This window comes from Anser anser (assembly GCF_964211835.1).
Source record: "Anser anser genome assembly, chromosome: 3".
NCBI classification, from domain to species: domain Eukaryota; kingdom Metazoa; phylum Chordata; class Aves; order Anseriformes; family Anatidae; genus Anser; species Anser anser.
In genome coordinates this window covers 119,883,470-119,899,941 of record NC_139722.1, presented here as the reverse complement: position 1 = coordinate 119,899,941, position 16,472 = coordinate 119,883,470, and the positions used below count along the sequence as shown (strand labels likewise).

Genomic DNA, 16,472 nt, shown 5'->3' with positions numbered 1-16,472 from the left:
ATGTGAGGTAGAACAGCAATAAAACAGAAGATGCTTGTAGTAACCAAGATTTATCCATCCTAGTAAATTCAAGTTATATAACAGAACTAGAATAATACTGTAACAGTAATGTAACTGCCTTGATTATGAAGTGCATCCCAATCTAGCGATTGCACTGTAATTCTTGCCAGTGAAGTTTAGATTGAATTCCTGATGAAGATACCGAATAGCTGAGGACTATAATGAAGTATTATAAAAGGGGAAAATGCAACAGCAATAACACATTTGGTCTCTGACCAAAGAGCTCTGTAGGATCACACTGCAGCTCTACCCAGCTGAAGTCATTGATTTCCTATAGAGTTGCCATTTTAGTCACATAAGTAAAACCGCAGTCAACTATCATTCACAAGTTTCCAGCACCTTAAAAATATAGGAAAAAGTAAACAGCACCACAAGTAAACAAAAATTATTATACATCTAAATGTTATTTAATATATTTTACATTTAGATCTATTTTCAGGCAGCTGATATAAAAGAAAACAAAGCACAAGCATACACTATTTAGATGAACAGCCTTCACAGATTCCTGTTGTAAACTGTCCTAAGTTACTAGAGCCTGTGTTATGGCACTTTGCCTGCAGGGGCAAGCTCCTTCCTCAGACATTCCTTATGACAGAGAAGGATTCACTAGAGCATGGAGGCAACTTTTCTCCAGAGAAGCTCCACATGGGCTCTAGGGTCCCTTCAGTCAGGCTCTCAGCGCTTAGCAGTAACACATACTTTCTGAGTTTTGGTTCTTCCTAAACCACAGAGGGAATGAACCCTGCAGAAAACCCTCCAGAAAACCCTGACTTTGCTTCTTTCCCTGCCAAAATACTGTTTCTTCAATCCTTGATCGACACACCACAATTATCTCTTTTTGCCCAGCAACTGCCCTTAGCTGATTTACTATTATTATTATTTTTTTTTAAAGAAACATGGCTGAGCTGAAAAAATGTACAGAGGAAAATGAACCGACTCCCTTCTAGTATTAATCTCTAGAGAAGAGAGACACCAAATGAGATGATTTGGCTAAAATAAATTTTGATTTAGCTTTCACAAACAGTAGCATATGTGCTTTCAGTAACCTTTCAGTTCTATTGGTTCAGGTCTGCTTATCTTTGTTCCCTCTCTTTTATGACTCTCATAAGAAAACTGCTTCTACTGATAGGAGTTTTATTTACCTTTAATAAAAATTAGTAATTAGAGAGGGAAAATGGGAAGGAGTATGCCCTTCCTTTGTTGGAGTTCTTCATTATGTTTGCTTATGTTAATTTTGATTATGTAGCAACAAGTGTAGTTGCAAGATAAATTTGCTTTACAAGCAAGCTAGTAAATACAGTTATAAACCTCTGTCTTTAGGGCAGAACTACATTTTTCTTCATGTGGAGTGGTCTCAGATGTTTTGTTCAGACTGATGGCCTTCACTTTCACTGAACTTCACTTCCACAAAAAGACATCATTTAAGACAGCATATCAATCAGTAAATTTAAGGGAAAGGTGGTACATTTCTGTTGCAGTCATCCACGTGTTTCTTCAGAAGCACAGAGAAAAAATGTAGGAAAATCACGTCTATACAGATATTACTCTTCAAATGAACGGAAGAGGAAACAGTTGCCTATTTTCTGACACTATTCATAATTTTAGTTTTCTGTCCCATACAGTATGAATTAAAAGACCTCCTGGTGACTAGGAAAGAGACAGGAGATAAAGTCTCCTGTGTAAGTGCACAGAGATAACTTACACCAGAACTATCATTAACTTATAATTAGGTAACTGAGAGGTTGAAAGACTGTAACACAAGTGATGACATAAAATAATGTTTGTTGTCAGGCGGTATAGCTCAGAAAAGAGACAGTGGGGAGAAACTCAAAGGCCATCTACTTTCATATGAAAGATATTTAGCTACGATAAAGGAGAGCCATTTTATAACACTGGATCAGGCTGTGAAAGTGTCCAGAATCTGTTCACTGTTTCCACGCTACAGTGATTACACAGTTAATTATTGATTTTGAACAGTTTGTCAGTATTGGTGAGATAAGCTTACCTGACAAAATGTTTTGGATTTGATGAGCAGGTGAGTAGAATTTTGTAATGAGAGATGATTTGATTCATTCAAAAAGCAATTAATGTTTCAGTTGAAATGCAAGGGAAGGAGAGAAGAAATGTGGCTTACCTAACACAGAGGAAAAACCCTGACAGTGATAAGCAAAACTAAAATTTTAAAAATTAGATTTAATTAGATATTAGTCCTAAATGGAACACTTCATTACAATTCTAAGCTTCTCACTTGGTTAAAGAAAAGCTTAAGAAAAGCCAGTTCAGCTAAAAGAAAAAAGAAGCATTAGTTTGAGAACAAAAAATAAAGCATTAACTCTTTAGACTTTTCCCATATGTTTTTTAATTTTTCTTCCTTCCCTAAAATGAACAGGCCAGGGAAATAACAATTGCATTCACCAAAAGCATTACTGTCACCAGATTAGCCGCTAAGAAATTCTGAGTCAAAAAACCTCATCATTAATTTGCTTTGTTCTACTCATTCACACCTTTCACTGGGCTGCACAGAAATTCCTGCTGGTTGGAAGATGCCAGCAACATTCCCTCAGATATTTACACTTCCATTAAGAACATATTATACCAGCATCACTACAGATACATTTTCAACTGTACTACTAGCAAAGGTGTTAGAGACAAATCAGCAGAGCTATAAAACCCAAGGGAGATAAAACTGGAAAGCTCACAAATAGTAGATTACAATCAGTAAAAGCACAATCAAACATCACTATGCTCCTGATTTCAAACAGCCCTGTTCTAGCAATGCTCATTACTCACTATTCATCACTGGTTCTCTTCTTTCACAGAAGATTTTAGGGACTGAAATTCTCACACTGGTATTTATAACATCATTTAGAAATACTATGGAGAAGAGTTCCTTTATGCTGGGTCCTGAGCACCATAAGGCCCAAATCCATTTAGATGAAGCATTTCTTCCTACCAGTTATCCTGTTTATACATTACTGAAGATAACAAAAAAAGTGTTTTTAGAACACCATTGGTTTTCATCACTGGATCTGTCAAATGCTGATATCCTGAATCAGGATAATTAATTTTCAGTACTGCTTCCAAAGTACACTTCACCTTGACACTTGCGTGAGACAAAGGTAAAAACTATCCATAAGTGAGCTTTGGCTCGGAGTCATGAGGAGCACCCAGCTTCAGGAGGAAACCTCATAATTCAAGCTGTGTGTTTAATAATGCTGTACAAAGCACAGGCAGACTTTAGCACCTAAAAATGGATTCATAAGTCGAGCACACTCGAGGAAGAAGTTGCAGGTACCTGCTTAAGCCATCTAATAAACAGAAAAAGTTTAAATTCAGTGACACTGTCCACCCCACACCCCAATCCTGATAAACCTACATACAACCTGAAGTAGCTGACGCCCAGTCCAACATATCCCCTTTTTGCACTTAACTGTTTCAGACAGCCAATTTGTCTTTTTTTTAGCAGCATTGATTGTGCTGAACTCAGGTTTTTAAGACCAATGCAGTGTTTACTCCAGCTCCTTCCATCTCCACACCTGAAGGTGACTCAGATCACCCGGTTATTAGCTTAAGTGGGACACTCCCTTGCGTACCAAAAAAATTCAGCTTGAACCTTCAGCTGCATAATTTGTTGATTCAGGCCTCCCACTCTGTGATTGCCAAATTGACTGACTGATCTTATATTAAACACAAGATGGGGGTTGTCCTTTAACTTTGTTTATTTATTTGTAAAGGAGATACCAACAGCCTTTGCCCCCTATATATAGGGATCAGTGCTATCAGGACCCCACAATTCCAGTGAATTCCACCCTAACTTTACTGGGGCAGAGGGACATCTAACTTTGTGACTATCCAACTAGTTTCAATGCAAGATGTTTAACCTGGCCATATTGCCTAGGGATTTTTACAAGCCTAAAATGAGCAGGAAATCCAGTTTCTAACTAAATTAAACTATCATGACCAATACACTTTTTTGATCCCCTTCATCCTTAAAAATAAACAAGCAAGCAAACAATAAACAAATCACAGACATCTTGAGATCTTATTTTGGGCTTGCAGCTTGTGCTAGATTTGAAATTACCTTGTAGAAAATTAGCCTGATGGATAATAGCAATTAATCCTTCTCAGCAGAGAAAGTACTTTTCTTATATTGTTATGAAAAATGAACTGTATCCTTCGGAAGAAGTAAGGACCTGAATAGCATTCAGCTGTTGATCACTCACAAGCATTAAGGAACGGCAGGAGCTACTCCTCCCTGTGCTTAAACACTGTCCATTGGATGTTTTTCCCCAATGTGCACTTTTATTTTGGATTGTCTGATCCAGAGCAGTATGACAGAACGAGCATGAGAGATCTAGCGATTGATGTGAACTAGCTGGTCAGGGACCAAGCTACAGTTCTTAAACCATCATCAGCTCCCGTAGCATTGTGGAAACGAGTCGAGGAGCTAGACTCCTGGCAAACAAGAAACCCTCAATGTTTCAACTCGTTCTTTCAGATGGGTGTTATAACCAGTTACACCCTAGAAGATGAAAGGCTGTGTGACAGTAGATCTTTGATTAAAATTAGGGATCGTTATCTAATTAGGATTGTCCAGTTGCACCTCAGATTTCTATGAAACAATTCAGAAGTGATCCCAGAATTCACTGAGACTCCTCTGAGCCAAGGTACAGTTTATGCATCATGCAATGTCAGAGGGAATCTATGATTCACCAGAAAATTAGGACTGGGCTTTGCTGAACAGAATATTTAATTTTACCAGAATTATGCTGGGTTCGTGGGTTCTACAGAAAGGAAATTCAGATGGCAAAAAGGTAAGATGAAGAAACAGGCCTGTAAACAATCTTTGCCCTTTGAACAACAAAAATCTACCAGAGTGAACAACCACCTCACAACATCTAGCTTATAACTTCAACTTCTGTGTGTTATCATATTCATTGACTTCAGCAAAGTTTTCAGCACATAAACAAGATGAGCTGGGATCAAAGGTCTTACAAAACGTATATGTAGAAATATTCCCTGATGTTTCTCTTTCAGCTATCCAGCTTGCAGAACAGGATACTCCTTTGGGTCAATATAGTTGGAGGAGATGTCCCTGTATGCAGAAATTACCATCTAGATAGGGCTGAGAGTGTAGATTGGCTGCAGAGGGAGAAAACAAAGGCCTTAGAGAGGATAAATTTTAAAATCTTATTTACAGCTGAAGCTTCAATAACCTTTCGACCCTACCTTCCCAATGTTAGGCACTGGCTTAAATGCAGTCTTGAATCAGGAACTGATGGAGCAAATGACTCATTTAACACTAAGGAATCTATGGTAGAGTCAAAATTGAAAACTATGTACATAAATTTTTGGACTGTGAATCAGTGACAAATTCCTCCTTTCTGTAGTAGTGCAACAGGGAAATGCTTGATGTTTATCTGATTTAACACAAGCCATAATAAATACTGTATCTAAAACAGGACTTTTAAATAGTGGTTGGGGAAGAGAAGGTGTAGAAAAAGGCTGGGAGGGAGAAGAATTAGGGATGACATTTTGTGTCTTTTAAAAGTATGACCTTTTGGAAATATCACTGTGTACATTTTAAATATTAATAAAGGCACTAGCTGTTAGAAGGCACAGGGCTGTTGTTGGGGGGTGACCTTTTATTGAAGTAAAAGAAAATTGACAGTTTTATTAGCCATAGAATACTGCAAACAGAAGCTACAGGAAAAAAAGCAAGCAAAAAAGCTGTCACTCTAATTAGCTACATTCTGTAAATTAATCTGAGGATGTGGCTGTGTCTAAATATTGCTGCAGGTCCCTCTGTATCTCAGCCCAGACTTTCCAAACAGCTTCAGAGTGAGAAAAAAAAACAGCATTTCCCATTTCAGTTCTTTAAAGAGATGATGTTCCCAGTGAAAAGAACCAGAACACTGGGACAAAATTGATGGGATCTTCATGACTCAATGGTCAACATTTCTGTGTGCCACCACAGGCATCCCTCTCACCAGCTCTGGACTAGAACCCATTTAAAACATGATCTACAGGACTAGAACAAGGACCAGACAGCTACTGCCTCAGATCTATTTTTGCCTCTACAGATTAATTAACATATTAAAAGATCCTTGCTGAAATAACCCAGACTTATTCAGACTAGAACTTTGGTACTGCACGACTAGGAAAGAAATAATCCTTCTATTGGCTCATCCCAAACCTTTTGCTCTTCGTTAGAACCAAGACAGCTGAGTTAACTTCTTGTATTCATCTTTGCTGCTGATAATCCCCAAGGGTTCAGCTGTGATCCAAGGCCAGCTGATACAGCACTGCTGTATAACCTTGACTCAAACTTCTGAGAAAATTAATAAATTGTGAGGACAAGCTCTGAAAAATAAATGAAGCAGAGCCATATAGGATAAGAAAGGTAAAATTGTAGGCAAATGTAAGTGTTGAAGCAGGAGACTTAGCAGTTCAAGGATTTGAGAGAAAAAAAATCCAACAACATGAAAATGTATAAAATGTTTGTTTTTCCCCTGCAGGAAAAACAAACAAACTACAAAAAGGGACTTGGAAGTTGACAACACATCCTCAAGGATCTCTGTTCCAAAGAGGAATAGAGGTCATTTGCTCCCCACCTGACTGATGACTACCTAGCCATTTCTTTTTACCTATCACCTCTACAACCTCCAGCATTTGTTCCAGGCAAGGGTAACAAGTTTATGAGGAGTTTATTCAGATTCTACTACTCCTAGTAGGAATGAGGGAGCAGAGAGGGGGAAAAAAAGAGAGGAGAAAAAGACAGCCCTTACTTGTCCTTCAGATATCCTTTACTGACAGTGTTACATAACATTTTCATTTCACCACCACTTCCTCAGTATGATAAAATCTTTCATATATTTCGGCTCTATTCAGTGCTTTTTCATTAGTTATGTTATAGTTCAAGCCACAGAAAGAGTTGGGTTTACAAACTATATCTAGTATTGGAGTTATAAAGGGCAAAAGCTGCCCTCCTTTATGTCACAGTCTGCATAAATGAAGCATTTCAGTATGTAGAATTTAAAGTAGATGTGCACCCCATAAAGCCAGCTGAGCCTGTTCCCCAACACTGCCCTACCACCAAGGCAAGAGTGGTGAGTATTCAGGAATGGTGAGCAGCACTGGATTGACTCTAGAGGGAAACATGTCAGTCTTCATCTCTTTTGTATTCCTGAACAGCCAAGAACCAGCAAACACCCAGAGAACAGCTTTGCACACATAAGCAGTGAGTGGTGGTTGAACTGCAGATCCTGGGTTTTACTACTACTCAATCACACTGCAGACATGCATGCGGAAGGAGAACCTAGAACCTCAGAGCAAAACACTTTAAAAAAGTTGTATAATTTATTTTCTGATCTCAGTTTTTCTTTTGGTTGCATCCTTTGGCTGGATAGAACATCAGGCTGTCCTTGTTCAGAAAAGCAGACACGAAGGGAAAGTTCAGCCTTAAACAAATATTTATTCAGTATGCCACAGTTTAATCAGTTTGTTCACAGAGAGACATTAATGTGAGATTAAGTACAAGCTAAAAATATGACAAGGAAGTCATGGATAAATCAAGTGGGAAGGAAAAGACAGTGAAATAGTTGCAAGCAGATTTATAAATGTTACCAGAAAAAATAATCCAGGTCAGCTGTATCTATTTTATTATTTTTTAAAGCAAAGTACTTTAGACAAAGCATGTAGAAACACTGCAAAAAGCACACAAGTATCCTCTTACTAGTTAGATCTACTTAAATGTACCCATTTTCTCCTTCCTCTTTTGCCTCTGTATTGACAGAGTTCAGGATGTCTTGAGGGCATTGATATACTCCAACAGGATGCAATGGCCATGTGGAAGCTGAGGACACAACTAGTCCATCTCAAGGAAAGGAGTCCTGGCCTTCACCACCAAAATGCTGAATAATGCAGAAGGTCACGCACCCTTTTGGGATAGAAGCTTAAGCTGAAAGTGGAATTAATGATTGTGACGCCTCCTGATGTCAAAGGAAGCAGTCCTCTTTGAACTCCGTAGATTTTACAGTAGACACGCGTTCCACTAATATCCACACTAGATATAATACAGAATCCGAGGGTTGCAAAATTTATTTTTGGGGAAATGGGGGAGATCTATCATAGCACGTAGAAAAATATTTTTATTATTAAAAAAGGATAATTGCCAGCTAGAAGTTAGCGATTTCAACACAGAATGACATACTAAAGTTCTGTTGAATGAAATCTTTGTCCTCTCAATGCAGAATGGTGAATGTTCAGAAAGTTATCAGATTTGCAAAGCTGCAGCATGAATGACAGAGTTATTTAGGGATGTAGGGAAAAAAACAGACCAAAGAGGAAACTGCTACAGTACATTTTGTGATAACGGGAATGAAAACATTCACAAAACAAAGTTGCTTTAACAAGTTCCCTTGATTAACTTATGTGACCTCAAAAAGAAAGATGTGTCATCCTCAGAGGTCCTGAGGACGCTGAGTAGGCTGGGTAGCATCCCTCTGCAGAAGGCATTAAGTTTATTTCACACAGCACAGCTGAGTACAATCATTCCAACATAATTCACACAGTCTATCAGTAACTAAGACTGATTACTTTCAGCAACATACAGAGAAATTTTCTCCCAGTCTATATTTTTACATTTAAGTGACAATAGCAACTTACAAACTAATGCTCCTTGATACTGTGCTTTCCCTTGTTATCAGGAAAATGACTTAGTTTTAGGCTTTCCTGTTGGGGAGATGCAGGGGACGACCAGAGGGTAGAAGTTTACTTTAATGGGCAAATTTCTCTTCTTTGCTTTCAAGAAATATTTCAAACCTCCACTTATCCATGGCTTTTGTGGCTGTTTTGAAGTTGAAAAGCAGCTTCCTGCTGAACTGCAGCCTGAGGAAACTCCTCAGTACCTATGAAAAATGAAGTTACACTCTAGGGAAATGGCTAGAGATTTCAGCTTTTTGTCCAGAGATCTGAAGATATGAATCATCTAACAGATATGAAACATTCAACAGATACTTTGCTGGAGTAAGAAAGCATTATATCCAGCCTATGATAAAGCATCTTTTTAATGGACTTGTGCCTAGAAAACCGCTTCCTGTGAATCTGTTCATGCCTGTGCTGGAGCCTGCACTAGTCCTGTACAACACTAAACTCTCAGGATTGCTTAACAATGACAAAAAGCAAAAAAAGTCACTTCTGGGATGCTCAGCAGCTAGTATAAGTCAGAATGGAAATTTCAGTGGAAGTCTGAAAATACATCATCCATCAATACTCTACCTGGGATACCTGAGGAGCGTGATAGGAAATTATCCACATGCCTAATGGTATGCAACAAAAAGAGCACAATTATCTAATAAAATAAGCATGATATTTTGCAAAAGTAGTTACATTATTTGTGTGAGCAGCTCAGCACAGCTAAGGGTGAAGGAGGAGGAGAGCTATTTGGATAGGGAAAATCCCCCCCACCCCTCCAGTCAGGTTATGAGGTGTTGTTCATAGTAGAAAAATTAAGCCTATTTTCTTTAAAATACATCAATAGCTTCTTCATGTTTCTGTGTCAACTAAGTATCAAAGTTTAAGACATCTGTTGAGACCAGATGAATTAGCCATCTTCCTTTGAACTGCAAGGAAGTTAAATGATACAAAACAATTGTCACATCAGAAAGAGAGAAGTCATCCAGATAATCAGAAGTAGACAGTGTGAAAAAGAAAGGGAAGGATATCTATTTATTAGTTTTTAAGGAATTGCATGGATAGTTAATATTTACAGAATATGCTACATCTGGAGGGATCTGAAGGTGTTTGGCATGGTCTGGAGATACCAGAAATATCCAGGCCAACAGTTTGAAGTCACTGCTGACATTTTAATCAACAGTCTGCTCTGTCTTAGCACATACATTTCCTGAGGGTGTTTCCTACCTCTACCAGAACATGGCGCACACAGCTTGTGCTTGTACCAGAGATGAGTGGGGAAAAGACTTTTTAAGCATATGGTAGGCTGGGTTGGCTGCATGACAAATAAACTGTATGTCATCAGCTAAAGGCAAGGATGAAGAAGAAACAGAGTGAAGATGCTCAGGTCTGTTGGCTCAAAAAGTTATGGGCAGCTGTTACCAGTCAAAGGCTCCCCCCCCCCCCCCCCCGATTTTACACAATTCTGTGTAAATAATTCTCTGTTAATAAGAACCTTAAGACCCACATGCTTTCAGTATAATGCCTTTCATCGTAATGAAAATTCTCAGTACTGGCCCAAAACAATGTTAACAGTTTCTCCTCTCCTAAAAGAGGCATCTCATCTCAACTGTGGTTAACTGGTTCTGCAATACCCAGCAGAAGAGCTACCACACAGCTCATTTTTCTCAGTAGACTAGATTCCCTTCATTTTCTATAGTCATTTTATGGAGCATCACTGCATACAAACATTATTACTTAAATCTCAGTTTGCTTCAATTTAGCGGAATAAAGATGGCCTGGTGACATGAGCTGCAGATTTTCCATATGATTGAGGCATTGAGTCTGCAGCCTTCATTTATCTTCATTTTTCTTTAAGGTAACAATGCCATACTTCAGCTGGGACTGTAATTCTTCAAGGCTCTTTTTATATGCCATAGCAAACAGGCTGAACTGTCCTCCTAAGGTAGGGGTCTCTCCCCCAACAATACTGGGAACCAACTTTGATAACTTTACATTAAAAGAGAAGCTGAAAATTTGCCTCCAAGGAGATAATAGTACTTTCCTATTTTTTAGGATATTACTTTAGAGATCACAAAACTTTAAGACACTGTAATCTTAACAGGAACAATGATGCTGGTGAAACAAGCCTTATAAATACCATTCAGCATCATCTAAATCTACAAGAAATGTGCATAGCTGTGGGCTTAATCGCAGATTGAAAGCTGTTAGACAAATGCACCAATTTTTTCTATGAAGTGACTTAAATCTCCGTATAGATAGAATTCACATTTAAAGATTTTTGCAACCAATCTCTTAAGGTGTCTTGAAAGCTTCAGATATCACAATTCTGGGCTTGTCTGCTTGAAGTAGATAGCTCATCTGGACAGAGTGCAAAAAGGGAGTTAGGAGAATAATCAGAGACCTAGAAAACATGAGATACAGAACTGGATTTGATGAATCTCAAGGGGGGAGGAAAAAAAAAAGGAGGACACAGCAATATTCTTCATGTATTTAAAGAACACCTACCAAAAGAAGGAGACCAGACTGGTGGATGAAAGAAGGAAGAAGCTTGAGTTGTAGCAGAAAATATTCAAAGGAGATTTTCAAAAGATTTCCAGTGTTAAGGGCAGTAAACCCCATTAGCTCCTTAGATGTCACTTTCCTTTCTGAAGTTCAAGATACACATTCCTCCTATCAACTCATTCAGAAACACATTCTTCCTCTTTCTTCCACTATTCATAAACTATAGGAGTACATCGATCCTTTGGTATGTTATTTTTTACTGAAAACACCTGTATTAGTGTAACAGATGTAATCACAAGGGCAGTTAAGAAAACATGCAAACCTTCGTGTCCAGTAACTATTTTGAAAAACTTATTTTTCATAGAGAGCAAGAAGCAATTTCAAACCAAGATTCAATAAGCAGTGTACTATACATGGAAGCCTTTTCAAAGGTAGCTTGGAGGTTCTCATCATTTTCTTTAATTAAGGTAAAGATTAGGTAAGATGCAAAAACAAACAAACCAACAACCAACTCTCTTAGGTCTATCTCAAGTATTCAAAGGCTAGTTGACAGCATTTCCTGCATATCATCCCTCTTTAGGAGCCTAAGATATTGCTTGTAGTTCATGTTTTCTATACATCTGCTTGTGCCATGCTCAAGTGCTTGCAAAGAGCAGCACGCAAAACACAAGTACCTATACAACCACATCCAGTTGTTCTGATATCCAGCTGAGCACATGGAAGTGCTACACAAGTGTGCAGAAGTAGGTACCCGAGACTGTAGATACAAGAGGACATGGAAATGAACTTCAGCTTTTGAAAGGTGGAACTACTGGCTTATCAATGCACAACTCGCACAAGAAATTCTCCCTTACATCAGGTTGTCGGATTTTTCTTTACCACCTGTGGTGGTTTTACTCAGGTGGGCGGCCGAGCTCCACCACAACCACTCTCTCACTCCCCCTCCTCAAAGAGGAACAGGGAGAAAATACGATGAAAAGGGCTCAAGGGTTGAGATAAGGACGAGGAGATTGCGCAGTAATTATTGTGACGGGCAAAGCAGACTCAGCATAGGGAGACAGTAAGATTTATTGCTAATTACTAACAAGCTAGAGAAGCGAGAAACAAAGGAAAGAAACCAAAAGCACCTTCTCCCCCCCATCCACCCTCTTCCACCTCCTCCCCCCGAGCGGCGCAGGGGAACGGGGGTTATGGTCAGTCTATAGCGCTTCTTCACCGCCGCTCCTTCTCGGTCACTCTTGTCCCCTGTGCTGTGGGGTCCCTCCCATGGGATGCAGTCCTTGCCAAACTGATCCGGCGTGGGCTGCCCACAGGCAGCAGCTCTTCAAGAACTGCTCCAGATATGGGTCCGTACCACAGGGTCCATCCCTCAGGAGCGAACTGCTCCAACCTGGATCCCCCACGGGCAGCAGCTCCTGCCAGGTCACCTGCTCCTGCGTGGTCTCCTCTCCACGGGCTACAGGTCCGGCCCGGAATCTGCTCCGGCAGAGGTCTTCCACAGGCCGCAGCCTTTGTCAGTGCAGGTCCACCTGCTCCATCGTGGTCTCCTCCACGGGCTGCAGCGTGGAACCCCGCTCCACCGTGGTACTCCATGGGCTGCAGGGGGACAACCTGCTTCACCATGGTCCTCACCACAGGCCACAGGGGACTTCCACTCTGGCACCTGGAGCACCTCTCCCCCTCCTTCTTCACTGACCTTGGCGCCTGCAAGGCTGTTTCTCACTCCTCTCACTCTCCCAGCTGCTGTGTGGTGCAGCGTTTTTTTTTCCCTGTCTTAAATATGCTCTCACAGAGGCGCAAAACAACATCACTTATTGGCTTGGCTCTGTACAGCAGTGGAGCCCTTACCTAACATGGGGCAGCTTCTAGATTCTTCTCACAGCAGCCACCCCTATGGCCCCCTGCTACCAAAGCCTTGCCACATAAACCCACTACACCACCACATCCACAGAGTACCTCCAAAAGGAAGAAGAGATGTCAGCAAGTGCTTACACTGGTCTGTTCCAATATCGAATGATGGTGCAAATTCAAGCAGAAATTCAAACAAAATTAATCTGTTTGCTGAAAATAATCAAAGAAATTGTGAACAGGAAAAACCAGATGCTGACACAGGGTCACGGCTTTTCAAGGCTAGCTTTCTGTCCACAGCTATTTGATTACTTCCCCCCTCAGCCCCCCAAAAAAAGAACATGGAAAGGAACTGATTAAAAACAAGCTGCAAGTTTACAGACAGTTATCTGTATGAAGGTATAACAGGAGGAAAACTTATTTTTTTTTCCCCTGCTAGATATGAAGGCTGGAGGGCAGTATTCAGCAATCCTATCCAATCACAAAGGCACAAAACTTCAAACCAGCTAACATCTGTGTTAAATGGTCACCTAATGAATTCAGAACTATCTAGAGGCTTTGTGCATAGACCTGAAATCAGCTGTTATGAGAAGAGGAATAGTATTTCACTTTAACATAAATAAAGCGTAGATCTGGGTTTCTGCTGAATTCTTTGTTCACACTCCTGTGCAATGATTGTTCCCAAGTACTTTTCTGTTTCCCCTGGAGGTGCAAAAAAAGTAGCTTAGCTAAGCCTAGTAACACAGCTTATTTTATAAAAGGATTGTCTCTCTCTCAGCTGGAATACGTTATCTCTGGTCTACAAGGAATGAGAGGAGCAGCACTTTAGGGAAATTCTGAGGACAGGTCTGCAACTGCACAGAACCTACATAGTGCTGATATACTGACTAAAACCCAGGCATAGGGGATGGATGTTTGGTCCTGAGTTCAATACCAGCCTTAGCAGTTTGCTAATGTGCAGCCAGACGGTATATTCCAGACAGCTGCAGATGAGTGGGCGCAGAACAGATTGAAACCTGGGTTAGTGCAGAGCTGATCTCATGTAAACAACACCTTCTGAAAGGTAGGGGAAAACTCGTTCAGATTGGGCTTTTGTAGCCATCAGGGTCACAAAACAGCCCACAAGGGGTATTAAATGACAGAACACATCTGCCACTGTGTAATACATGGACATTTCCCCCCCCCCCCCCCCCCCGAGCCCTACATCCCTCTTTAAAGGGCAACAAGAACACTTCTGCAGACTTTTTGGCCTCTTTGGCCAGGAAATATTATACATGTGATCTGCATCTAATTACATATGTCCATAAGGCTCCAATTTTAGTTGTACCACCATGAACAGGTAATACAGTAATTAACACTTTTGCCAAACCAGATTTCTGGTTTATTTACACAAGCGCTACAGTTCTAAAAAATCTCGATGCCTGCTCTCTGTCACAGTGCTGTATTTGGAAATCACGAGTGGGAGTTTAAAATAGGTTCGGCACACAGCTCACACTGTTCCCATCCCTGACATCCATATGTGGTTTGGACAATCTGGAGCTTTCTGTGAAAGGCCCCGCTCTGTGTATTTTGCAAAATGGAGTTCTATATTTGCTGCTATTAGGCTCTACGAGTTGCAGCATTTTAAGATGTCACTAACTTGATAAACAATGAGGTTTATTAAACTGTCTGGTGGCTAAATAGACACATGCAGGATCAAATGTTTGCCACACAAGCAATCAAACAAATTGATGAACATCAAGAAAGTGATTATAGAACTATAACTGTTCTATTATTAACCAGCAATCTGCAGATCTTCCCCCAATTAATGTCTAGAAAGGAGATGTGAGTTGGTGGAAACCTAATTACTGGCATAACACTGTTGATTAGAAGCATGGTAACAGTCATTGCTTCTACTTCATTTACACAAGGCCCATAATAATAAGCCAAAAGATGTCAGTCAGCCACTGCTTTCCTGCCAGAAGTTTCTGCTGTAGCAATAGCTTCTCGTGCAAATACACTCCTCTACCCACGTCACTCAGCTCAGTAATTGCCTTGCCACTCACATAAAGAAAACAATTTCCGGCTCTGATGGGATTTTGTCGGCAATGTGAAACTGCTACTGCAGTCGCAGCAGCTAGGTGTTAGATGGGTTACTTCGGTGGATCATAACATGAAACTAATCTTTAAGGAAGCAGGTGGAAAAAGGAGAGAGACTTACAGGTTGGTAGGTGCTAGGAAAATGGTGCCGTCCAAGTGATTTAACACAACGAAAGTGTTAGGTGATGTGAAACTGAGACAAGAAGAAGAAAGCTGAAGCAAACAGAATGAAGTTGCTATTCTACCATCAAGATCATCTCCCAGTTCAGCACATCTGCCAGAAACTCCTCTAAAATCATACACACTTATTTTACATGCCACAGGCAGCTGACCAGCAGTCTGTAATTTCAGCGTGCAGGCTTTGTATTTGGGCCTCCCTGTGAGCCGTACGCTTAGCACCACCCCTTCTTCATCCCCAGGCTGAAGCTGCGGATGCAAAGAGTTTTCCTTTCAGTGTGTGACACGCAGCATTTTTTTCACTTCACAACCTCATTCTCAGAATTGGGAGTAGCCAGTATGAGACATTTGATTCTGTTTCTTATCTCAGGTGAATCCAGAGTCCTGTGTCAGGTTTCAGTGTGACACCTGAGGGCCCCTCCCAAGCTCCCCGTGTACTCATGCTTCTCTGCATAACTTCAACATGACTTAGTAAAAGGAAAAGTGCTAGGAAAGGGACCACTAGTTCTAGGATGGCAAACAACAGCCAACCTTGTCTGCTTCCTGCCTGCAGCAATAGAAACCAGATTTTATTATCCCCCCTCCCCTATCCTTACATCCCAGGTGGATTCATATCAAACTTTCCATGGACAGGCAGAAGAAAGGTATTTCTCTCTCATGATAATGAAAAACTTAATCAGAAATACAGTTTCTGTGGAGCAATGTGAGCACAGGACAAATTGAAAGACTCCTTTTTCATGGGTTACAGAAAAGTGCAGAGAGAATGTGATCCCATTTCAAGGCTTTTGGATTGAGGGCCGCAGCAGAAAGAGGGGATTGAGACAAAAAAAAAAAAGAAAAGCAAAATAGTAACCATCCCACAGTATCGGAAACTGTAGTCTGGCAGCCTGAGTCTTACTTGCAGGCATAATGGACGGTTTGAAACAGCCAAGCTGTCCATGAATAACAGAGCAGCTATACTTCTATGTTTGTAAAAGGGCCAATACATGGGCAAAATATGTTAATTCACACAAATTATTATAATTTACATATTTTGCTACTAGAAAAATAAAGGTCCAAATTATTAGAGTCCAGAATTTGAGGACGCCAGAAACAGTGACACCAAGGAG

The 16,472-nt window shown here is 40.3% G+C and overlaps 1 protein-coding gene across 8 annotated transcripts in view; it reads right to left on the bottom strand.

The window, feature by feature from the left end:
• SPTLC3 (serine palmitoyltransferase long chain base subunit 3) overlaps positions 1–16,472 on the bottom strand; it is a 172,112-nt gene that overhangs the window by 150,388 nt on the left and 5,252 nt on the right. The window lies entirely within an intron of this gene.